A 26,220-nucleotide genomic window follows, 5' to 3' on the forward strand; every position below is an offset into this window, starting at 1 on the left:
ATCAGAGTGCCCCTTAAATAACAGACTGCCTGCTTACATAAGGTGTTCCTATCAGAGTACCCCCATAAATCAGGAACCTCAAATCAGAATACTCTCATACATTGCTTGTCCCAAACAGAGTACCCCCATAGATCAAAAGATCAGTTACCCCTGTCAGTGTGCCCCTTTACATCAGGTGTTCTCCTTCACAGTGCCCCCTTACTTGAGAAATCCCAATCAGAATAATCTCATAGATCAGTGGTATTCAAACTGCGGCCCGGGGGCCAGATGCAGCCCTTTTCTTGTTTTTATCCAGCCCTTGGGGCACTATTTCATCCAATGGTACCAACAATGAGGCATAATTCCCCCATTAATACCAATGAAGAGGCACGATTCCTCCCAATGACAACGTGACACAATGTTTCCTTAGGACACCAACAATGGGGCCCTATGACACCAATGATGGGGTACAATTTCTCCTTAGGACACCAAAGATGGTGTCAGGGTTTTTTCCCTACTAACGTCAGAAACTTTTCTACTCCCAGTGGCCACAGTCTGGCCCCCCTAGTTAGAAGGACAGTAAACTGGCCCTTTGTTTAGAAAGTTTGGAGACGCCGGTCATAGATCATTTGCCCCCATCAGAGTCACCCCACAGATTTAAATGCCCCCATCAGAGTGTCCTAACATCATTTGCCCCACCAGAGTACCCCCATAGATTGGTTTTCCCATTAGCATTAGCAATGCCCTATAATCAATTGCCACCATTAGAATACCCCCATAGATTACAGTGCCCTATTTCAGTGCCCCCATAGATTAGCTGTCCACCATCATAGTACCCCATAGATCATTTGTCCCATCACAGTTCCCCAATCTATTAGTTGTTCCATCACAGTGTTCCCAGATATGGGTTGCCCCATCACAGTGCCCTCATAGATTAGTTACTCCCATTACAGTACCCCAATAGATTAGTTGCCTCATAATAGTTCCCCTCATAGATTAATTTTCCCATGACAGTGTCCCCATAGATCAGCTGGCATCCCTAGCAACCAATGACTGCTGCTCACTGGATCAGGAATGTTGGTGGTCTGCCATTTTAGGGAAGGCTCTATGAACTGAGCCTTTGCGAGAGGTGGAGCCAGGGACAGTATGTGGGAGAGACTCATCTAGTGTATGAAGGCAGATAAGAGGAATCAGACCGAGAACTGGGTTTAACAGAGTAGGTAGGGGCAGGGTGGTGGAGTATGATGTAATCCCTCTACTGTAATGTTGTGAGGGAGGTGCTAAGAGAGGGAGACTGCAGCTGTCACCAGTGTGCCCCCCCAACACAGTGCCTTCGTCATGTGACCCTTCTCCCTGCTAGATGACAGCTCACATTCCTATATGTACATGTGTATGGGAATGGCCATGGCCATTGGCGACATATCATATTCCCATATGTATACAGTACGTGTATAGGAATGGCCATGGCCATTGATGACAGCTCACATTTCCATATGTACACATGTATAGGGATGGCCATGTACATTGATGACGGCTCACATTTCCAAATGTACACATGTATAGGGATAGCCATGGACATTGATGATGGCTCACATTCCCATATGTAAATGTGTATAGGGATGGCCATGGACATTGATGACTGCTCATATTCCCATATATACACATGTATAAGGATGGCCATAGATATTGATGACGGCTCATATTCCTACATGTATAGGGATGGACATTGGTGACGGCTCACATTTCCATATGTACACGTGTATAGGGATGGCCATGGACATTGATGACGGTTCACATTCCCGTATGTACACGTGTATAGGGATGGCCATGGGCACTGATGACGGCTCACATTCCCGTATGTACACGTGTATAGGGATGGCCATGGGCACTGATGACGGCTCACATTCCCGTATGTACACGTGTATAGGGATGGCCATGGGCACTGATGACGGCTCACATTCCCGTATGTACACGTGTATAGGGATGGCCATGGACACTGATGACGGATCACATTCCCGTATGTACACGTGTATAGGGATGGCCATGGACACTGATGACGGATCACATTCCCATATGTACACGGTCATAGGGATGGCCATGGACACTGAGGACGGCTCACATTCCCATATGTACACGTGTATAGGGATGGCAATGAACACTGAGGACGGCTCACATTCCCATATGTACACGTGTATAGGGATGGCAATGGACATTGCTGGCTTTTCTCTTGTAAACACCAAACTGCAGAATGTTTAAACAATCTTTGCATTCCCCTTATTACAGGTTGGGCGGATAACCTCAGTGCCAACCAACAAGATGGCAGCACTAACCAGCTGCCAGAAATGTTCAACATGGAAATAAAAGAAAGCCCCACATACATGTTTAACCCCTTGCTGCCAACATAACACATATGCATAGTTGCCAACATCTTATAAAATTTCCAAACACACCTTTTTTTGCTGTATATCTAGCAAGCCATTGTAGGTGGAGAATTATTTTAATTAGGGGCGGAGCATTCATTTAAAATAGAAGTGGTGCCCAATCCAGAATCAGCAATGTTGTGGCTATTGTATATAAGGTTTTAGTGGGTATGATCTGTAGGTATGGAATATAAAGGATATGGTGGCAGCCAGATGTACAGAAGAGTGTATTGTGTGGTCAGCTTCAGGGTTTATTGTTGACCTATTAGCAAGGATGTCTTTCAGTTAAGAAAGAGGAGGTGAAGTAAGCTGGGAGGGATATCTATTATCTTGTAAAAAGGGAAAGGATGGAGTTGGGTGCGAATGTCTAAGGACTGCGAAGTTATGTGTGCCAGCTGGGGGTGGATGTGGGAAGAGAGCAGAAAGAGATGTCTGTTACCTGGGGAGGGGGATGCATGAATTTAGCTGCATGTGAATGGGCATTTAGCCATGGTGCAAATCCCAGCATAAAAAAAAATCTATGGATTCCGGATGTTGGGTTTGACAGCTTTGAGTAGATAACTGTGGATGGTGAGCCCATAGACTGCAACGAGAGGCTGTCTGCAGCCAAAGCTATTTGTTACTGTTGTGGCAAATTTGCACTAACAATGGGAGGAGTTAAAATGTGTACAAAGCACAGGCGTCAAAAGTGCAGAGGTCAGGAGTGGGTAATGTACAGAGTTCAGGGATCTTAAAGCGGAGTTCCAGTCGCACTGTGAAAAAATAAACGTCAGCAGCTACAAAAACTGTAGCTGATGACTTTTAAAAAACAGCCACTTACCTGTCCCATGATCCTGCAGTGTCCTCACCACAGCTGGTTTCACCGGCCATCCTGTGTTCCCGGCACCAGCATCTTCAGTGTGGGCACCTGGCTGTGACAGCTTGCGGCTTCACAGCCCGATGCCTACTGCGCATGCGTGAGCAGCGCTGCGCTTCCTGAACGGTCCTATAGTCTTCTGGGACCTGTCACGTGTCCCAGAAGGCTACGGGGAGGGGGGTAAGAGGACAACTTATGTTTCTGATCCCCTAGGTGATCGCAGCGGAAGTGGGAACCAGTCAATTTCGGGTAACCACCCCCACCCCCGCTCCCGAAAAGTGCCAATCCTTAATGGGGAGCGGGTGACCAGTCTTTAAAGCGGAACTTCCCCTTCTGGGTGGAGCCCCGCTTTAAGTTGGTAATGTACAGAGTTCAGGGATCGGGAGTGGGTAATGTACAGAGTTCAGGGATAGGGAGTGGGTAATGAACATGGTTCAGGGCTCAGAAGTGGATAAAGAAGTGGGTTCAGGGCTCAGAAGTGGGTAATGTGCAGAGTTCAGGGATCAGGAGTGGGTAATGTACAGAGTTCAGGGATCCGGAGTGGGTAATGTACAGAGTTCCGGGGTCAAGACTGGGTAATGCACATAGATCAAGGAGCAAGATTGTGTGTGTTTGCAAGTGTTAGGAGGGGGTAATGCACAGGCAAAGGCAGTGGATTGGGCAAAAGCTGCAGTCACAGTGGGGGTATACACCTGCTGCAGCTACGATACTTGGCATCATGACGTGGCAAAAATGATCTCCCTGTTGTGGTCAGTCGTTGAACGTGACCCATTCCACTGAGTGGGGTAGGACCTCAACTGTATACAATGCATGCAGTTGCAACATGGTGATACAGGTTTTCAGGGGTTAAGTCAGGGGTGATGAAGCAATATAACACTTCATCACCACCTGTCAAATACCCTCTGAAAAGTGATCCATCATGGATAGCTCTTCAGAGGGCAAAACAAGCATTAAACAAAAAAACAAAAAACCTCCATGCCCCATTTCTTCAGTAGGGGGCAGAAAGGTGATTATTTAATGCCTTTGGGGTGCAGGTGGCATAATCTGCATAATATCGCATTCACCAAAAATTACATATACAGCATATTGTCTAAATCTGAGAGTTTCCATAGTTATCTTTAGATGAGAGAAAGACAAGGAGCTATTTGAAGTGGTGATAAAATAACACTTCTCATTATAATAATGATTTAGAGAAATTGCGCTAACAACAGATATGTTAATTTCACGTGAAAAGATAAAAATGACACACCCTGGTCACATTTATGTTTATGAAAGTAGAATTCCAGCAAAACCTAACTAATCTTAAAACTGTCCCCTTCAATCCATGTCGGGACAATGTCATCTAGAGCCCAGGGTGAAGATGCCAAACGGCGCCCCATCCAAAATGTATGAGCATTATGTGTCAGCAAAGTCCACTCCCTCCTCCCCCAAAAAATTCAAGCACTACAGGGAGACTATTGAGGGCTATAAAAGCACAGAGTCAGAGCCAGACTGTCAGATTGCCACTGTGCAGGGTTTGTTTACCCACCCCCATGTTCTTTGCTGGAAGGTGGGGATAGGGAAGACAAACATTGCACAGTGGTGATGCAGCAGTCCAGATCCAGGAGAGCTGCCGTAGCAGAAAGAGAGAGCACAACCCACCCCTCCTCCCGGTTCTCTCCTTCTCTCCAGATCTGGCTCGGTCTCCTCCAGCACTAAGCTAAGAGGATTAGTAGGGAAGCTGCCGTCACTACGCCTGTCAATTTGTAAGTAGGAACTCTCTATGCAGTGGTCCCTAACCTCACATGATATCACCGCACCCAGGGCAGCCACCCATCCCTTGTCCCAGCCCTGCCTTCCTCTCCTAACAGCTATGCTAACTAACCTGCGTAAGAAAGATGCATATACTTGCCTACTTCAGGCTTCTCTGGTCCAGCCATGTGATCCGGCTACTGCCACTTCAGGGGAGAGGAGGGAGTGCTGACAACAGATGGGCCATAGGGGCCTATGGGTGACATCACCGTTCCAGGCATAACCATCCACTGTCAGAGCCCTCTCCCCTGCAGCACTGCTAGCTGACACAGGTTAGATCATATGGCCAGACCAAAGCGGCCTGACAATATGTAAGGTCCCTTGTACATGGGTGTCAAAATTTACTGTTTACTCAAGAACTTGTGATGTCCATGTGCAAGGGGCCACGACTGTGTGTAAATGCAATATACGCGAGTAAAGGTGCGTAAGTAAAATTCTTCTTCATTGCCAGTATTGTAATATACTCATTTATACACATGTAAACATATAGACGCGTTAACGCTACGTATGTGAGTAAATGACTGCACTCAAATGAAAAATGTTCTATGTTTGTTTTATTGCTCTGTACTTAACACGATTACTGATCGTTACTCAGCTGTGTGCGATGTCCCATAGACAACAATGCATCTCATTTTACATCAGTACAAGAGGCCTGAGGCTCCATGCACACTGGGTGTTTTAATAACGCTGGTAGCGTCAGCTGTGTAAAGTCGCATTAAAAACGCAAATTTTTCAGTGTTTTTTAGGGTTTTTGCATTAGGGTTTAACCGCATTTTTCTGCATTTGTATTTGCTCAAAAAAAAGTCCAAAATACACCGGTTTGCCACATTTTACAGCATTAGAGCATTTTTACTGCTAAAAAAAACTCCTCTAGAAACCCACTAGTTCTGGGTTTTTTCCAGCCAAAAAACGCCCCTGCCAAAAACACTGATCACAGTCTATGTGTGCATGGACACATAGGATAACATGCTGGGGAGTTTACTGGCTGTAGAAAAAAAAATTCCAAAAACGGCAGCTGTAAAAACTCCCCATGTGCATCAGGACTAAGTATACAGATCTGTCTTACACAGGTGAGTTAGTATAGGTGTTCGGAGGGGGGAGGGGGCAGTTGTAAGATTAGGAAGGTACAGGGCTTTTTTTCTCAGAAAATAGGTGCAGGTACTTAGCCCCCCCCCCACAACATACCCCCCCCGTAACAATAGATCCACCCTAGTAATAATATACAGTACCTCCTAGCAGCCATCAACAAGAGACCCCTCCCTCAACAGTAAATCCCTCCCAGCGACAACTGACCCCCCCCCCCACGGCAAAAATAGATCCCCCACCAGCAACAGACCTCCACAGCAACAATAGGCCCCCACAACAATAGATCCCCCCCATCGGCAATAGATCTCCCAGCAGGTAGAACACACATCACCCCATTCAGTAATGGAGGTGCTGGAGCTGCGTTCCCCCATGTTTCCGCTGAAAAGAAAGCCTTTGTTAGATATATCCAGGAATTATACTTTATTTTTATTCCACTTTATTTTATTTCAATTGTAGGACAAAATGAGATATAGATTGTAAGTCTCACCGGCAGGATCTTCCTAACCTTCTTGTATCAAATGCTTTTGTAACTGTAAGTGACAACTGATATTTCCTATTAATATTGTAAGTGGGATAATGTGTGCTAGCAGGGTGGAAGGTTTTGTGCAGTGCACAGTGTGCCGCATGTATGCAACAATGGAGCAACAGCTCCAGGATGGATACCGCTGCGACAGATGTGAGCGGGTTGCCCTTCTGGCAACTCACGTTAGAGATCTGGAGGAGCAAGTCACAACACTGGGCAGAACCAACAATCTTGAAAGGGGTCTTCTGCTCTCTGAGCAGGTAGCTAATAGGATTGATGTGGAGGGAGGAGGGGCTAATCAGGATTATCAGGTAGGAAGATGGGTTACTGTAATAAGAGGAAGTGGTAGGGGCTCACAGAAAAGGAACGCCGGCCCTGGGTTTGTACACCCAAACAGATTTGCCAACTTGGGTGAAGATGTGGTGGTGGCAAGCTCAGGAGTGGCAGCCCTGGATGGCACTGCTATCCCCAACAGCCAGGAGGGCAGACTGTCTGGGAGGGGTGGTGAGGGTAGTGCAGGAAGGCCTAGACAGCTGGTGTTTGTAGGGGATTCTATAATCAGAACTGATAGAATAATTTGTCACCAGGATCGCCTCAACCGAATGGTTTGCTGTCTCCCTGGTGCCACGGCTCGGCATGTGCTGGACCAGGTTGATAAATTACTGGGAAGGGCTGGGAATGACCTAGCTGTCTTGGTCTATATTGGAACAAATGACAAAATACATGGAAGCAGGGGCGGACTGACCATTCGAGAACTTGGGCACTGCCCGAGGGCCGGGGGTCAGTAGGGGGCTCCATAAAATGCCCCTGGTACCTTTTATAGGCTTTTTTGGGTGTGCTTTGAGTGTGGGCAAAGACACAGGGGCCCCATGATCCCCAATTGCCTGGGGGTCCCATGAGTTGTCAGTCCGCCCCTGCACGGAAGGTAGAGGCTCCTTAAGAATCAATTTAAAAAACTAGGCTGCAAGTTGAAGGGAAGGACCTCCAAGGTGATATTCTCTGAAATATTACCTGTGCCATGCACAACTCAGGAAAGACAGGGGGAGATTAGAGAATTCAATGCATGGCTGAAGACCTGGTGTAAGAGGGAAGGATCTGGATTTCTAGAGCACTGGACTGACTTTTCATTGGGGTGCAACCTATATTCTAAAGATGGTTTGCACCTAAATGGAAGGGGGTCTGCTGTGCTGGAGGAGAGGTTTATGGGAAGGCTGGAGGAGTATTTAAACTAGGATCGAGGGGGAGGGAGAATTAGATTATAGTGGGGCAGATAGATCAGACAGGGGTCAGTACTTATTGGTGGGTGGAAAAGGCAAAGATGGGGGGAGGGCTCTGGCAGATAAGAAGGTTCCCATGTTACAAACAACAGTTAGAATTGGTACCATTTGTATGAAAATAAAAAATATGCAAAATACGTGTGAACAAGGTGTCAATGCATTAAATGTTTGATCACCAATGCCAGAAGTCTGCCAAGCAAAATAGGTGAGTTGGAAGCTTTGGTGCATGAACAGATCTATGATTTAATTGGTATTGCTGAATCTTGGCTTCATTCTTCACATGACTGGGCTAATAATATTCCTGGATTTGCTCTCTTTTGGAGAGACAGGGTAAATAGGAAAGGTGGTGGTGTCTGTCTCTATGTGAGAAGTGATCTCAGAGCGAGTGTGAAAGAGGACCTAGCTGATGGAGAGTGTGATGAGGCTGAAGCATTATGGGGGTGCGTACTACAAAGGTAATCATTGGAGTTTGTTATAGGCCTCCCAGTGTTAAGGAGGTGGAGACTCAGCTCCTAGCACAGATCGAAAGGGCTGGGACAGTGATAATAATAATTAACTACCCGGAAATTGACTGGAGTAATGGTACTGCAGGAGCAGTTAAAGGGCAAACATTTTTAAACCTACTACAGGACAATTTTATGGTACAGTTCATAGAGGCCCCAACTATGAATGATGCTCTGCTGGACCTGGTAATCTCAAACCATGCACAGCTTATTACAAATGTCCATATAAAAGAACATCTGGGTAGTAGTGACCATGACATGATTTCATTTATTGTTAGCTGTAAACAGCAAGAACATACAGGAAAAATAGAAACGCTCAATTTTAAGAGAGCTAATTTTCCAAGGCTGAGAACTACTCTCCAAGACTTAGACTGGGAGAGTATATTGGCATCAATGAACACAACACAGAAATGGGAGTTCTTTAAAAAGACTGTATGTGAATACATTGCAAAATATATTCTCATGGGCAACAAGTTTAAAAGAAAAGAGCTTTTATTAAATATAAAAATGAAGGAACGCTATCATCGTTTAAACATTACAAAGAATATAACAGAATATGCAAAAAGGAAATCAAGGCCGCAAAAATTTTAAACAAACGACAAATTGCAAAAGATAGCAGGACCAACCCCAAAAATTCTTCAAATATATTAATAGTAAAAAGGTCCGGTCGGAGCATGTAGGCCCTTTACAAAATAATCTAGAGTGGGTGACTGGGGACAAATAGAAGGCAAATTTATTAAATACCTTCTTCAGCTCTGTGTATACAAAGGAGCATGGGGGAGCTCTTGTCCATAATGGGCATGGTACTGACACAGCTCCAGATGATCCACATTGGCTCACAATTGATATGATCCAAAAATATTTAGGCAGAATAAAAGTGAAAAAAGCACCTGGACCGGATGGCATACACCCACGGGTCCTTAAAGAATTGAGCTCTGTCATTTCAAAGCCATTGTTTCTAATTTTTAGGGACTTTTAATAAAATGTAATCTCCAAACACAGAAAGGTTTCTTCACAGTAAGAGCTGTGAAAATGTGGAATAGACTCCCTCAAGAGTTGGTTCTGGCCAGCTCAGTGGATTGCTTTACAAAAGGCCTGGATTATTTCTTAGATGCACAGAATTTAACTGGTTACTAACATTTATAGGTAAAGTTGATCCAGGGAGTATCCGATTTCCTCTCGGGGGATCAGGAAGGAATTTTTTTCCCCTGTAGGAACAAACTGGCTCAAGCTTTGCTGGGTTTTTTTTTGGCTTCCTCTGGATCAACTGTGGGCATAGGATAACTTTTTTTTTTTAAATGGTTGAATTGGATGGACTTTTGTCTTTTTTCAGCTAGACTAACTATGTAACTGTACTGTCTCCCTTTATATTGAAAAGCACTGCACAAACTGTTGGCGCTACATAAATCCTGTATAATAATAATATCATTAGTGGGGTTATAACAACTTATACGATATTAGGCTCCATTCACTTAGATCGATATGTATGTGTGCCTCCTAACTGCAACTTATTACTCATTGCAGAACTATTTGTGAAACCACATGTAGTCTCATAACTACGGGCTCAGGTGACAAAACAGGGGCACTTACTGGGAGGCAGTTGTCACTCCCTAACAGGATATACATGGTCACTCCCTAACAGGATGTACTTGATGTAGGACTTTCCTGGCAGGATCACCAGGAGTTCTTTGAATGAAAGCTGCAAATGTGAAAAGGCTGAAAGAATATTTTGAAATTACAATAAAACTCCATTCACAGGCGTCTTGAATCATGGGCAGAATCGCCGCGATTCTGCCCACGATTTCAAAACGCGCTGTTAAAATGTCAAATCGCACATCAGCGTGTTCAGGTTCTATTCATTTTAATGGCACCTAAAAGCACGGAACAAGTCTGCCGCGATTGTCTCACAAACCAAATCGTGCGACGCGTGTCACCCTAAAGAAGTTCCGGAACTTCTTTTGGGGCGACACGTGTTGCACAACTGCGGCAGAATTGCCCCACATTTTTAGGTACCATTGAAATGAATGGCACCTGAACACGCTGATGTGCAATTTGACATTTTTAACAGCGGTGATTCCGCCCATGATTCAAGACGCCTATATATGAACGGAGCCTTAGGGCCTGGTTATAGTACATGCATCCAATGTGGGGTTTTTTCTGGATCAGTAGGATGATATGGTTTCCAATGGCATAGTTCACACCAGTGTAGTCAGTTCCAGAAATAAAAAAAAGTAGAACATGCTGCATTTATCCTGCACTGAACTGTACTGGAATGTTGTAAAATGCATCACAATGTCCTTATTTAAGAGGAAGAAAAAAAAGTGGGGAAAAATGCAACGGAATGCATAAAAAATGCTCATGCAGACACACATCCGGAACGCATGTGGACTGCATTTCTATGGTGTGGACCAGCCCTCAAATGAATGGGCTGCCATACACGAGCAAAGGAGGCCGTACAGCCCGCCATGGTGTGAACCTTGCGTTGAACCCAGTCAGTAAAACCTTGATCTCCGCTTTAGACCTTGATCGCACTGGGTGCAACTTGTCATGTGATTTGCATGTCATGTGACTTGCAAATCGCATGCCAAAGTCGCATCCTATTGTCCACAATTACAGCGGTCATATCGGTGCGGTTCTGACTTGGTCGGAGCCGCACCGATTTCTAAAGTACTACATGCACTACTTTTGCTGCGATTTGCATAGATCTATGTCAGATGTATTGTAAATCGCACCTGAAACCGGCATTTTTCCCGGCTTTGGAATCGTGTGACTTCACTGTAAGTCGCACGATTTCAAAGTGTGGCTTGATGTGACCGGGGTGTAATACAGCAAAACATGGCGGGTCTCTGTAGATGAGATGAACCTTACCTGCCCAGTGGTGTGCATCCAGCAGACAGACCCTCCTGTGCTGTACGAGGGCTCTGCCAAGGAAGTCAGCCTGAGACTAATGCTATGTGTGGGGGAGGGGAGCATGCAGCACTATGAGCGCTCTGCTCACTCACTGTATAGGAGGAGGAATGAGTGAAAGCTGCGGAGCAGACCACAGCCGATCAGTACAGGCTCATAGCAGAACATGTGGGAGCTGCTCAGCGTCTGGTTGCCGTAGAGACGTTCTGCCCGGACATGACGTACTGTGAGGGCTCCTCAGAAGACAGGAAGTAGAGGCAGCCATGTGATCAGATGTTGGAGTTGTCATGTGACTGCCTGTTGTTATGTGTGGAAGGAACATTGAAAAGAAGTAGGTGACCTGTAGTGCTGGGACTTGTCTGCACACTGCGGGGGAGGGGTGCTTACCAAAGCTGGACAGTGCAAAATTTGGACCAACTCTGCATAGAAACCAATCAGCTTCCAGGTTTTATTGACAAAGCTTCATTGAACAAGTTAGAAGCTGATTGGCTACTACACACAGCTGCACCAGATTCTGAGTGCTCCAGTTTTAGTACCCCCCACCCCCCCCTATTTGGGAAGATGCAGTGTGTGTGATAAAGGGAGTGCAGTGTGCATTTGAAGGGGGTGTGGGGCTCCAATTCATCATGTTTTCCCACCAGCCTGAGGGCTTATCCACACTCTTCTCGTGGGGTATGGTGTGAGTATACATGGCAATCGGCTTATACACCCGCGGTGATCTCTGAAGAGTGATCCATGTTTGGATTACTCTTCAGAGAGCATTTGCAAGATGGTGAGGAGGAATTGTAAGGGGGTGCAGTGTGTAATGAGGGGGTGCAGGGGCATAGCTCCAAACGGGCCCTCATTTGGAGTGTATGGCTGTCTTCTGGAACAAAATCCCACCATTCCTCTTTTCTACACATTTACTCTTATTTCAATCTGATTTACAGACCTCTAAATGAAATGATATTTAAGGTGGTGTAAAGGCAGATGTTTACCCCAATGCATTAAAGCGGAGCTCCACCCTTCATTAAAGCAAAGCTCCACCCAAAAGGGGAAGTTTCGCTTTAAGCCTTTGTCCCCCGCTCCCCATTAAGGATTGGTACCTTTGGGGAGCGGGTACCTGAATTTGACAGGAACCCGATCCCACTTCCACTGCAATCGCTTAGGGGATCAGAAGTGGACGTTGTCCTCCCTCCCCGTAGTCTTCTGGGACATGTGATAGGTCCCAGAAGATTACGGGCCAATCACAATATGCAGCGCTTCTTGCCATTGAGAGAAGACGGTCGGTGAAACCAGCAGTGGTGAGGACACCACTGGACCCAGGGACAGGTAAGTGTCTGTATTTTAAAAGTCAGCAGCTACGGTTTTTGTAGCTGCGGACTTTTATTTTTTTTTTTCCAGCTGTAACTCCACTTTAAGGTAGAAAAAAACCTCCTGCCTGCAGCTCCTCACTGCCCCCCTCCCCCCTTATTCTTACCTGAGCCTAATCTCAATCCAGCAATGTGCTCCCTCTCTCAATGGCCAAAGAGACAGTAGCAGTGTCAGTTGTTGGAGGGTGTGGTGTGTGATAAGGGGTGCAGTGAGTGTCAGATGTTGGAGGGTGTGGTAGGGGGGTAGTGAATGTCAGTTGTGGGAGGGTGTGGTGTGTGATGAGGTGGGGCAGTGAGCGTTAGATGTTGGAGGGTGCGGTGTGTGATAAGGGGTACAGTGTGGGTGTCTGATGTAGGAGGGTGCGGTGTGTGATAAGGGGTACAGTGTGGGTGTCTGATGTAGGAGGGTGCGGTGTGTGATAAGGGGTACAGTGTGGGTGTCTGATGTAGGAGGGTGCGGTGTGTGATAAGGGGTACAGTGTGGGTGTCTGATGTAGGAGGGTGCGGTGTGTGATAAGGGGTACAGAGTGGGTGTCTGATGTAGGAGGGTGCGGTGTGTGATAAGGGGTACAGAGTGGGTGTCTGATGTAGGAGGGTGCGGTGTGTGATAAGGGGTACAGTGTGGGTGTCTGATGTAGGAGGGTGCGGTGTGTGATAAGGGGTACAGTGTGGGTGTCTGATGTAGGAGGGTGCGGTGTGTGATAAGGGGTACAGTGTGGGTGTCTGATGTAGGCGGGAGTGGTGTGTGATAAGGGGTACAGTGTGGGTGTCTGATGTAGGAGGGTGCGGTGTGTGATAAGGGGTACAGTGTGGGTGTCTGATGTAGGCGGGTGCGGTGTGTGATAAGGGGTACAGTGTGGGTGTCTGATGTAGGAGGGTGCGGTGTGTGATAAGGGGTACAGTGTGGGTGTCTGATGTAGGAGGGTGCGGTGTGTGATAAGGGGTACAGTGTGGGTGTCTGATGTAGGAGGGTGCGGTGTGTGATAAGGGGTACAGTGTGGGTGTCTGATGTAGGAGGGTGCGGTGTGTGATAAGGGGTACAGTGTGGGTGTCTGATGTAGGAGGGTGCGGTGTGTGATAAGGGGTACAGTGTGGGTGTCTGATGTAGGAGGGTGCGGTGTGTGATAAGGGGTACAGTGTGGGTGTCTGATGTAGGAGGGTGCGGTGTGTGATAAGGGGTACAGTGTGGGTGTCTGATGTAGGCGGGAGTGGTGTGTGATAAGGGGTACAGTGTGGGTGTCTGATGTAGGAGGGTGCGGTGTGTGATAAGGGGTACAGTGTGGGTGTCTGATGTAGGCGGGAGTGGTGTGTGATAAGGGGTACAGTGTGGGTGTCTGATGTAGGCGGGAGTGGTGTGTGATAAGGGGTACAGTGTGGGTGTCTGATGTAGGCGGGTGTGGTGTGTGATAAGGGGTACAGTGTGGGTGTCTGATGTAGGAGGGTGCGGTGTGTGATAAGGGGTACAGTGTGGGTGTCTGATGTAGGAGGGTGCGGTGTGTGATAAGGGGTACAGTGTGGGTGTCTGATGTAGGAGGGTGCGGTGTGTGATAAGGGGTACAGTGTGGGTGTCTGATGTAGGAGGGTGCGGTGTGTGATAAGGGGTACAGTGTGGGTGTCTGATGTAGGAGGGTGCGCTGTGTGATAAGGGGTACAGTGTGGGTGTCTGATGTAGGAGGGTGCGGTGTGTGATAAGGGGTACAGTGTGGGCGTCTGATGTTAGAGGGTGTAGTGTGTAATAAGGGGTACAGTGTGGTTGTCTGATGTAGGAGGGTGTGGTGTGTGATGAGGGGGTGCAGTGAGTATCAGATGTTGGAGGATGTGTGTGATAAGGGGTACAGTGTGGGCGTCTGATGTTAGAGGGTGTAGTGTGTAATAAGGGGTACAGTGTGGGCGTCTGATGTTAGAGGGTGTAGTGTGTAATAAGGGGTACAGTGTGGGTGTCTGATGTAGGAGGGTGTGGTGTGTGATGAGGGGGTGCAGTGAGTATCAGATGTTGGAGGATGTGGTGTGTGATAAGGGGGCGCAGTGAGTATCAGATGTTTTAGAATGTGATGTGTGATAAGGGGACAGTGTGGGCGTCTGATGTTAGAGGGTGTAGTGTGTAATAAGGGGTACAGTGTGGGTGTCTGATGTAGGAGGGTGTGGTGTGTGATGAGGGGGTGCAGTGAGTATCAGATGTAGGAGGGTGTGGTGTGTGATGAGGGGGTGCAGTGAGTATCAGATGTTGGAGGATGTGTGTGATAAGGGGTACAGTGTGGGTGTCTGATGTTGGAGGGTGGAGTGTGTAATAAGGGGTACAGTGTGGGTATCGGAGGTTGGAGTGTGTGATGAAGGGGTGCAGTAAGTGTCTGATATAGGAGGGTGTGGTGTGTGATAAGGGATACAGTGTGGGTATCTGATGTTGGATGGTGTGGCATGTGATGAGGGGGTACAGTGAGCCTCAGATGTTGGAGGGTGTGATGTGTGATAAGGGGTACAGTGTGGGTGTCTGATGTTGGAGGGTGTGGATGTGATAAAGGGTACACTGTGGGTGTCTGATGCACTTTCAATTTGTATGCAGTTGGACAGGCCCTTGCACTTGAAGAAGAAAATTGTACAATGTATGGCCAGCCTAACCTTATTGACTTATTTATTGTTTGCATAAGTACAACTTGCTAATCCTCTCTACTTGTAGGCTATGCTTGACCTAATAAATTCTTCTCAAGTTGTATCAGTAAATGCTGGGCGAACGAGGTGTATCATCTTCAGGTGTGCAGACAAATCACAACATTATTCACCTCTGGGGGTAATGCTACACATAATTAGGTGTCCTGAGTTTTATGGGTTTTTTTCTTTTTTGGGGGGAGGGGGGATTTGTACAGTGTATTAAAGTGCTCTGCTGGTAGTCCACTGTGACGGACCGCCCGACTCCCTGGGACATAGGACCAAGGTATTATAGCTGGGCATTGCACCCAGGAACTAGACGAGACGACACTAGCTTAGGTGCAACTGGAACTCTTTATCGAACAGAAATTCAGGTTTTTATACACTTCAGAAATAGGGGGCAGTCCCCACATGAACAATAAAAACAAATATTACACAATGGGAAAAACATCCCGCGCTGATTAGGTAACGGGTAACGTTGACACAAGACTAATCTTTTCATGTAGGAACCTCCAGGAGGACTACCCAACAGACAGAAACAGTAGGTGACTCAACTAATTTAACAATGGAACACAGACACAACGGTCAACACATCACACCTTCATAAACAGATTACAGCAAGAGACCTCACCATCAGGTTGTTTTGAGCTGGTTATATTAACATCTGTTTAGAGTCTCTGAGTCTAGGAGGGGGTTTAAGCAGCCAATGCTGGTTTGGGCACAGAGGCTCCAAATCTGTATCCGGGTCCTCCAGTTCTCAGAGCCTGTGTGTTTCGGGGAGACATGGACTTGGATCTGAAGTAAAACTACCTCGAAGGTAGCTACCCCCAGGTACACACTTCCTAGTCAATAGAGTCCACTCCGATGCCAGGCCCACAGTCAGTAGTCAAGAGGCTAGCTTGCAGTCCCCTCCAAAAGCCTGTGCCATCCACATTCACTGTTTTCCTGTGTTTTTCTTGATATTTCAGAACATCACTGTGAATGTCTTTTATTGGTTTCCGTGGCTCTTAGCAATTACCCATTCCAGTTTAATTCAACTATAAAGACTTCTTGTTGGAAAGCTAATTAGATTATGGGATTTTTACAGTTTGTAGGTGAAAGATTTAGCATTGTACAAATGCTCATGATCACGCCGGAATGCTTTGGAAGATATAAAATGTAATATTAATTAGCGCTTGTGGCTCATGTCTGCCATTTTAAGCAATCTTTAATGAGTAGCACAAATTTCAAGACATTATATTTAACATGCTTGAAAAATGACATAATTTCTATTTGACCTGCTCCTGGACTGTAGTCTTAATTAGATCTGCTTTCATCGTGCAAAGAATGTAATTAACTGAGTTAATTTCAGCATGTGTGATTGTTGGCAGATTACAGCAGAGAGGAGGCTTATTCAGAAATCCTTTGTAGTATTGAACATATTGATAAGTGTGCCTTAAAATCAAAATACAAATAGGGGAAGATGTATGAGCACTCATTCCCAATGACATGGTACAAGAACTAGGACCTATCTATCATAAGGTGAGTGTCTAATGGAACAGGGTTAGATGCAATGGTGGATTTCAGTTTTGTGCTGCCCTAGGCAACACAAAAATTGGCCACTCCTACTCCCCTGCGGAGAGAGACTGACATTGACCGACAACACCCCTGTCCCCCCACCTGAGAGAGCCTTCCACTACCATCACCTCCTATGCACCAGACATCCAACCCCCCCGGCAAGAGAGAAAAAGACACTCATTTTCACAGCTCCAGACATCCCCAGGAACGAGAGTCAGGCTCTACATACACCGTCAAGCAGTCCGCAGTATCTCTCGGTTCCCACCTGGTTCCCATGCCGTGTGTGTCCCTTCTTCCATCTCTTCTTCCAGGGGGCGGCACTGGCCCCCCTAAAAAATGCCACCCTAGGCAAATGTTTTGTTTGCCTTGTGGGGAATATGCCCCTGGTTAGATGTGACAACAAATCTAACAAATTGAGCTTTGTCTTCTGGACAATGCTGGGTATATACAGTATGACAACAGATCACTTATCCAGAGGGGCTACTCCAAGGAGATGAGACTAGCTGAGGCAACAATCTTTCTGTTGGTGGTATGTACTACTACCTCCTTTAACTTTTTGTTGCTGTCCCTCTCTCCCTGTTTGAAATTTCTCTTCAGCAAGGACACAGCAATGGAAAACTTGACAATGGATCTATCTCTACTTTAGATTTCAGCAAATGTAAAATTGCTGTCCGTGTTACCATTACAAATACATTTCTCATTATCCCAGTGATCACACTTGATGATGGTTATAATCCACTGACAAATACATTCTGTGCTGTGTGTCCCATTTCAACCTTATGGTAGTAGTAGTTGCTCAAATATGGATGCAGCCTTACTGGCCTGGAGCTTTTTGTGGTAATATAAGAAGAGTGAGACCAAGTTACTTGCGTGTGATACTGTGTAATTCAGTACAATTCTTTCCTCTGCCTGAATTGTAATATCACGTCCTTGGGGAGTTGCTTTACCTGCAATTAAAGAACATTTTACCTACTATCTAAAAAAAATAATACTAGTTTGTGAACTGACCCACCCAGGTCTAGTGAAAAGATATTTAATTAATTAATTGCAAGGGGGCAAAGAGGAAAAGAAGGGAGAGGTAGACATATGGATGGAGAAGTAGAAAGAGATGAAGGAAGAAAGAGAGGAATGCAAGGACAGAGAAATGGAGAGAAGGAGGGAGCAAGAAATGAGGCAATCAAGTGAGAGAGACTCAAAATGGAAGTACAGCAAAAAACCTTTTACATATGAAACCGGAAGAGGAGAAATCTTCTGAGAGGGATGCCTATTCCATTGACAACCATCAAAGGGTGTAAATCCCCTCCATTTGGAAAGACTGGAATCACAGACATATTAAACCGGTTTCTTTTGTGCTTAGAACATTTACAATACAGTATATGCTATGTTTTTGTGAACAAAAACAACATTCATAGTTCGAATTCCCTTTGAAAAAAAATTCCATCCTGTTTCTCATTACTACTGTCGAAATGAATGTTGGTTTCAACCCACTAAATGATAGAAAATTGAAAGAATGTTCTAATAAGTAAATAATGTCAAACACAAAGCCATTGGTGTATGGCCAGTTTTAGCCCGTAAATAGACTTATCCTGGAGATCTACTATGCAGGGTTATCCGCTTGTAAGGCACCTAAAGAAATAGGTTTCTCTTCAAGGTCCACACTATGTTCTGTACTGACTGATTGGAAGCTATTTCTGATTTGTTGGGGATACCTCATTCTGGAGACTAGGAGGTAGAGTTTTTTAAAAATGGAAGAGGTAAGTGGAACAAAGGGCAAAGGAGAAACACTTGTTCTACTATAAGTTGTGGTCTACTAGAAGTTTAACATTACCTGATAACACCAGGTTTGGGGCAAACATTAGTGCCCCAGCCTTGATCCCCAAAGTCTAGTTAAGTCACTTGCCTTTGGAACTGTGAATCCGGTTATAATTGAACTCCAAATTTTTGGAGAGAACACCCTAGATTACACTTGAAATGACAATGAAAGAGAACTAACGTAAGTCTTACAATGGATGATGTTTACGGTGTAAATGTTCATATAATTCCACTTGGTCACAGGTTAGATGATGAAATAACGTCTGTAAAAGAATTGGAGAATTTCCATGTTAATTCTACAGGGACAGTGAGGACAGCTGTCATAGAACCCCTAGATGCTAACTATACAGAATATGTATTATTAAATTGTAGACTAGATCCTGTGTGTGTGCTGGTCCGTGAGCTCTGAGGAGGTGGACCAGTAAGTGTTTACATTGTCCAAGCTCAAATATACTGTATGCGCACAGCCAACTCAGTAAGTGACTTATATTCTGCCCCTTTTGCTTTTTTCAGAGGAGGCCCTCTGGAGTTTCAATTTAGAAGAGAGAGACTAAAAGAAAACAGCTCTAGCTGAAAACCTATAATGACAGCAGCATTCTATATTAAAGGCTCATTTGTAAAAGATTAGAGAGAGAGAGATATGTGTACTTCCTCCTCTACCACCAGGAGGAGACATCCATCTCCTGCCCCACCCCCCTGATATGGGGCATTCCAAACCTCCTCTACTACACCCCTACATACTGGCATGGTACATTCCATCCATCACCCCCCTACATAGTGACATGGTACAATCCACTCACAACCCCCTACATTCCGATATGGTACATTCCAGCAAACCCCCTGCACACACCACACACACAGATACACATACTGACATTGTACATTCTATCCATCACCCCCCCCCCCCCACACACACACACACACACACACTAACATGGTACAATTCATTCATCCCTTCCCATACCTATCTACATGTTATATTTTATCAACCCTCCCCCAGCATACTGACTTGGTACATTCCACCCATCAAACACCTCACCCCCCCCCCCCCCACACACACACACACATATTAACATGGTACGTTCCGTGCCGAGCCCGGAGGGGGTGACACCATGTTTTACCGCACTAGCTGACGCCAACCCTAGTGGCACCACTGTACCAAAATTGCCCTTTCACATAATGTGATGTGAGGCTTCCCATGAGGATCACTCGCTCAACAGTGACAACCATCTAACCAAATCTTTCTCAATATTTTCAAAATAGAGGAACCAATTCAATAACTGTCTAATTTCAGGAAATCCCTGCTAATAATTTTTATATCTACAGGTTACAGTACATTACTATGATGGTGATTAGGAAGAATGCTCCGTACATTTGGGGCCTGTAGGAAGAATCACCCCTTGCACATAGCTAAAAAGATCATTGGTGACAGTGATAGTCGTTACTGATCTGAGAGGCAGAAATTACTTGCTAAAAGAACCCCAAGCAACATGGAGGAACCTTGAGGGTTCCATGGAACTTTGATTCAGAAAGACTGATCTAACATACTGTATCTAGGTACATTTAAAGGATAACTTCACCTTTTGACAAAAAATAATAAATGCACATTTTTTTGCAGGTAAAAAAATGTGCATTTATTATTTTTGAATGCAGGAGCCTGGAAAGCATTGCACCAGAAATCAGCAGATCGCTGGTGCCATGCAGGTCTCCTGCAGACCTGTCAGTATATCTGCTTGCCTGTACAGGATGTAGCGGCTGCAGCATTGGGAACATGTTACATGCAGTGGTGTAATTAGGTTTTTCGCTGCCCTAAGCAACAGAAAAATCGTCTGCCTTCCGCCTACACCCCCACCCAACTAGAGACCCTAACATGACTAAAACCACAGCCCCCCCCTCCCCAGCCGAGAGAGACCTCCCACTGACACCTGCCAAAAGCCCCCCCTTCCCCCCGGCCGAGAGAGCCTTTCAGTAAACCACCACCTATACAGCCAGCATCCCCTTCCCCCCCGGCGAGAGAGAAGGACACTCAATTTCACAGGTCTGGACATTCCTTGGAACGAGAGTCGGGCTCTGCATACACCGTCAAGCAGCCCGCAACCTCTCTCAGATCCCACCTGGTCCCCATGCAACGTGTGTCCCTCTTCCAGGGGGCAACACCGCCCCACTGAAAAATGCTGCCCTAGGCAAATGCCTTATTTGCCTTCTGGTAAATATGTCCCTAGAAACGGGCGGAACATGTAACATGTTCCCAAAGGTGAACTTATCCTTTAACTTACTTTTATTCACTGTCCAATATTTGTAGGACTATTGCACAAAAGGTGAGTAAACACCAATTAGAATGTTGGAACTGCTGAAACACTTGCTCCCAAGCTAGGATTTTGCTAAATGTCTTGTGACACACACGATTCTGTGCTTGTGTATACTAAGTCATTAATCATGTCGAAGTTTGGCAGACCTCCCAGCTGTCAGGTGTCTAACATTACAAACATTCTTCTGCATATACTGTAAGACATGACTGCAGTAACAGTAGTTGGCCAGCACTTCTGTATTGTTAGAAGATATTCCGATCTTGTCACATCCCAACACAATAATACCTCAAGAGAACGCTCTGTGATGTCAACTGTTTTTAATGTCACACCTTTGTGATTAAATCCATTGTTCATCTCCATGTGTTGATGGAATAAAAATAAAACACACACAGAATAATTTGCTAATAGTAAGCTGTCCTTGCATGATGATTGTAGGATGAAAACAGCTAATTGAATAATGCATCCCAACAAGTGTTACAGATGTATTATTATTATACAGGATTTATATAGCACCAACGGTTTGCTCAACGCTTTACAATATAACGGGATACAATACACTTCAATACAAGAGGGTTAGGAGCTTACAATCTAAGATATAGGTGCATTAAATCCAAATTTACAAGTATGCAAGCCTTTAAACTGGTGCTCAGGGCAATATCGCATTTGAAGAGTGCAATAACCCATAGTAACCAATCAGGTTTCAGCCTTTTCTCTTTAAAGGATACATGAAAAGCATAGCTATTTCTGGTTCCCTGTAACTACATTAGTATTGTTCTTTATAAATATACATGAAGAGCTACTGTATATGTTTTATAATGCATTAAAGTGAAACTTGAAAACAAACCAGCATTGGTCAGGCTGATCTGTTCTGCTGATGGACAGAAAAATGTTAGAACATTAGAAAGAATTGTGTGTCACAATGCCAGGATGTTCTTTACTTGCCTTCCACTAATGCTGCATTTTTTTTGTGCGGATTTATTAGTTCGATATTTTATGAACAAACCTCCTGGCAAGTTTAGTGAGACCTTTTTGGACATTTCTAACTTCATTCAACCTAACATAGAACTGATGCTGTAGTCAACACAACTGAAGCAGCAGAGGGGGTCTCGCTGTACAACTGTCTATTTTTTCAGGCATTGAAGGTCCCTCTTATGTTGTCTGCATGCACTAAGAATTTGCTTATCTACCTGAATGGACTATGGCTGAATTAACTATGTTTTCTAAAATGCACTTTTGAAATATAGATTAAAACAGTGTTTCTCAACCTTTTTTCAATCAAGGCACCCTTTAAAATTATGGACAGTCCCGAGGCACCCTTTAAAATTATCGACAGTCCCGAGGCACCCTTTAAAATTATGGACAGTCCCGAGGCACCCTTTAAATATATGGACAGTCCCGAGGCACCCTTTAAAATTATGGACAGTCCCGAGGCACCCTTTAAAATTATGGACAGTCTTGGGGCACCCCATTCTAAAATGTGAAAAATGATTCTAATAGTTTTATATAACACAGCAACATCAACACATGTAGGACACCAAACATTAGAGGTGATTTATTCTTCCAAAAGCAAATACACTTGCACAATGGTACTGACTAGTATTCCAGTTGTTTCTCCCTCAGTTTTTCTCCATCACTGAGTTAATGAGACCCCAACACTGATGGAGAGGGGCAGGGGAGAGTCAAACTAGGATGCTGTGCAGGCAGCTAACATCCTCTTTATTGACTGATGATGTAATTGGTTGTCAGGATGCCATCGGCTAGAAGGTCGTAATGGTGCACAATGAAAACCTGTGACTTTCTGTAACTAAAAGGCAGGCTTGTTTCACCCACTGGCTTATATACAAGTTATGGTGATTTTTAGACATTTTGCCAAGGCACCCCTGAAGAAACCTCGAAGCACCCCAGGGTACTTTGGCACCCTGGTTGAGAAAGGCTGGATTTGAATGTATTCAATGTTGTATCTGCCATGTTGAAACTGTTAGGAGGTAAGGTAGAGTTTAACTACCTCCGATCAACCAAATCCAAGCTGTATATTACACTAGTTTTATCTTTCCAAGCACTGTTCAAAGGTGCATCTTGACACACTGGAACCTTGATCCCCCCCATAGGATTACACCTGACTGGGATGTCCCTGCCAAGGGGATACATACTGTAATTTCTCACCTGAAATAGGCAGAGGATGTGTTTTCAGCCTCCTACATCCCCCACACCATTTGTACTTAACTCGCAAGTACTCTCTCCTCACTCTATACACCACATACACTTTCCCCTTGTATTTCCCTCCTTAATACCCTTCCCCTCTCCACCTCCCTACTCCCGTAAAACCTGTCCTGTGCATTTCTATTCTCACTTTCACTCTTCCTCTCCGCCATCTTTCCTCTTTCTTTGTTTCATCTCTCCACAACAACCTTCCTGATTCTCAACCACCCTGCCTCTTAATGTCCTAATGTTAATATTGATTCTCCAAATACTAAAGGGCTCAATACTAAAGAAGAACTTCATGGTTCTGCATGACCTTCACTGGATAAGGTGCCATATCACCTTTTTTCAGTAGACCCACTGCAGCCAAAAGAAGGTTCCCAAATTGCCAAACAAATTTTTCATGACAGAATACCATGGAGCTTCCACTGATGCCAGCTCCAGAGGTGTGAGTACAGTCCTGGCCAAAAATATTAGCAGCCCTGCATTTCTGTCAGATAATGCACCCTTCACCCAGAAAATTATTGCAATTACAAATGTTTAGGCATTCTCATGTTTTTATCTTTTGTTTGTATTCGTAAGAGGGATGCCAATATTTTGTGGCATAACTGTCTCCTCTTTTTTACACATGTTCCATGGCAGGTTGCAGAGTTGTCAAAATACCGCCACAAAGGACTTTACATAGTGTTTCTGAGTGCACAAGGTATATACATGTGCTTCCTAACAAACCACCAAGACTTACCCCTGGTTACCACATCCTCAAATGGGAACATTACATTCTCTGGCCACACTCCAATCACAATCCAGCTCCATGTCCCCAATACACCCTTCCATAACTGTTGTCTCAATGAAAGTCTTTAGCAACATTCCACAATCCATCAAGACTTCATCTCCCAATTGCTTCTGTACTTTGAGACTAATTTGAGGATGGAGACTAACCCCAGTATGACCTGGGTGGTCCGCAAACCCTTTATCAAAGGGATTTTAATTACACAGTACCAGACTGATAAAGGAATGCACCCTGAAACAAGAACAAATATTATACACAATCGGCACTCTGGAACTGGCACACAAACAATCTTACAATTCAAAGACTGAAGCTAAGCTTGTAAAGTCTAGCAATTAGATATGTGTGATTCATTTCGGTATAAATCAAAATTTGGACAAAATTTTTGTTATTCAGAGATACAGATGTATCTGAATCTCTGAATCACAATAGTAACTATTTTCAAGGAACCAGAAATAAATTATAATAAAAACAACAAATTCATTTGTTTCATTTGGATAACATAATGGGATAGTTTGGCCTTTTGTTAATGTTGGAAGCAATAAAATAACGTAACGACATTACAAATGATACAAATTGATTTGGATCAATTTCTTTTTATTCTAGTGAGCTTAGAGTGCATATTCTAATAGGATTCTTTTTGTATTGGGGTTGAACATGAGAGACCATTCATATAATTTTGTATGTTCACAGCCCAACAAACAAAGTCAGTTGGGAATAAGGAAATGCATTTACCTTATAAGTATAACTACTAAAGGCAAAACCTTTTTTTTAGTTTTGGTAAAGTGAAGATGGATTAGAACCCCTGTCAGTTTTTTATTGCTGTTCGTGTCTCCATTAAGGAGACCCTTTGTTCTGTTTACCTTTATGGTTGAAAGTGAAAGTAAAAATCCCAAATTCGGGGTTGTGTCCGGAAAAGTAATAGAGGGCTAATCTTCCAAGGAGGACACTAGTTCTGGTGATCTAGGGGTCCCCAAGCGATTCCCTTAATTTGCAGAGATTTATTCTCACTTCCTGTTTGGCTATGGGACAGGGGTGAGGTGAGGTGAAGGAAAATCTCTAAAATGTGACACAGATGGCAAAAAAAATCTGACATGGGTTATACCTCTCCATTGCTCTATCCAAAATGAAAAATAAAGTTTTGTCTGTAGTTCTACTGTAATAATATGACAATAAGTACATATTAATTTACAATAATTTGGTTCATTTGGGGGAGAGTGGCGCAGTAGTCTTTGACTCCTGGATAATCAGCTGATTCTTTTTGCATTAACATTTTTCATTATTATAAAAAATGCACTACATATGAAATGGAAATATATTGTAAAAAATACAGTAAGATATAAAAGTGACGTAAGATGATGATTCCTGCTTATTGTGTTTGGGTTGGATGGAAGTGAATCCACCAGAATCCCTGAATCATAATGTAACAAATTAATTTGAAATAAATTTCGCTCCATTCGTTACTTTCAGATGCACGCGACTCCAGTTGATATCGTCCAATCAGCTCATTCCATTTCTCTATGTGGGTTGGACTAGCAGACATGACACAGAGTGCATAAGTAATCTCTCAAAATACTGAATTAACACATTAAAATGAATATAGCCAATTTTCCGAAAATAAAGATCGATTCAGATCAACAAATATACAACACAATTTTGAATATACGAAACAAATTCCAAAATCATTCTAACGTAACTAGAAGAAAAAAATGCTATTTAAAAAGTGACAGAAAAAGTGATAGAAAAAAGTAAAAGCTTTTAGCAAGATCCAAAGAAGAAAATAGAACAAGTACAAGCACCAGCAATCACCAGCAGTCAAAAGTAAAACTGTTTTTCACTCTCCACTCAAATTTCCCACTCTTTTTAGCTATCATCCAGCAAAAAGTGCTTGAAGTTTTATACAGTCTTCAAAAATACATATTTAATACATGGCAAATGATTCGCTGAACACTATGGGTTAGTTAAAGAGATAGCACAACAGTAGTCCTCTCCTTTCAGGCAGACAGTTTCTATCAGAAATCTCAGGGTGAGCTGGCTGGTACGGGTGAAGTCACTGCAATGAGTTTAACCCTGAGCTGCTGAAACCTGTAAGGCCTCATTCACAGAGGTGTACCAGTGTGAAGGTCCTTGATCACCCATACGGCATGTACAAGTGCAGACAGTCTATTGAAGTCAATGACAGCTGTACGGACCTACATGGATCTGCAAGCGCTTCCCAG

General features: G+C 44.4%; 1 protein-coding gene and 1 long non-coding RNA gene across 4 annotated transcripts in view; one reads left to right on the forward strand and one right to left on the reverse strand.

The window, feature by feature from the left end:
* Positions 1 to 11,548, reverse strand: part of CUNH11orf65 (chromosome unknown C11orf65 homolog) — a 54,844-nt gene extending 43,296 nt beyond the window's left edge. For all 3 annotated transcript variants that reach the window (XM_089666055.1, XM_089666046.1, XM_089666038.1), the window contains exon 1: positions 11,304 to 11,548. The gene's annotated coding sequence lies outside the window, so the exon portion shown is untranslated. The remainder of the gene's footprint in view (positions 1 to 11,303) is intronic.
* Positions 1 to 26,220, forward strand: part of LOC149470213 (uncharacterized) — a 179,264-nt gene that overhangs the window by 120,350 nt on the left and 32,694 nt on the right. The gene's annotated exons all lie outside the window — the stretch shown is intronic.

The sequence above is a fragment of the Staurois parvus genome, unplaced genomic scaffold (genome assembly GCF_062004578.1).
Source record: "Staurois parvus isolate SC_StPar_1 unplaced genomic scaffold, SC_StPar_1.0 ptg000050l, whole genome shotgun sequence".
NCBI classification, from domain to species: Eukaryota; Metazoa; Chordata; class Amphibia; order Anura; family Ranidae; genus Staurois; species Staurois parvus.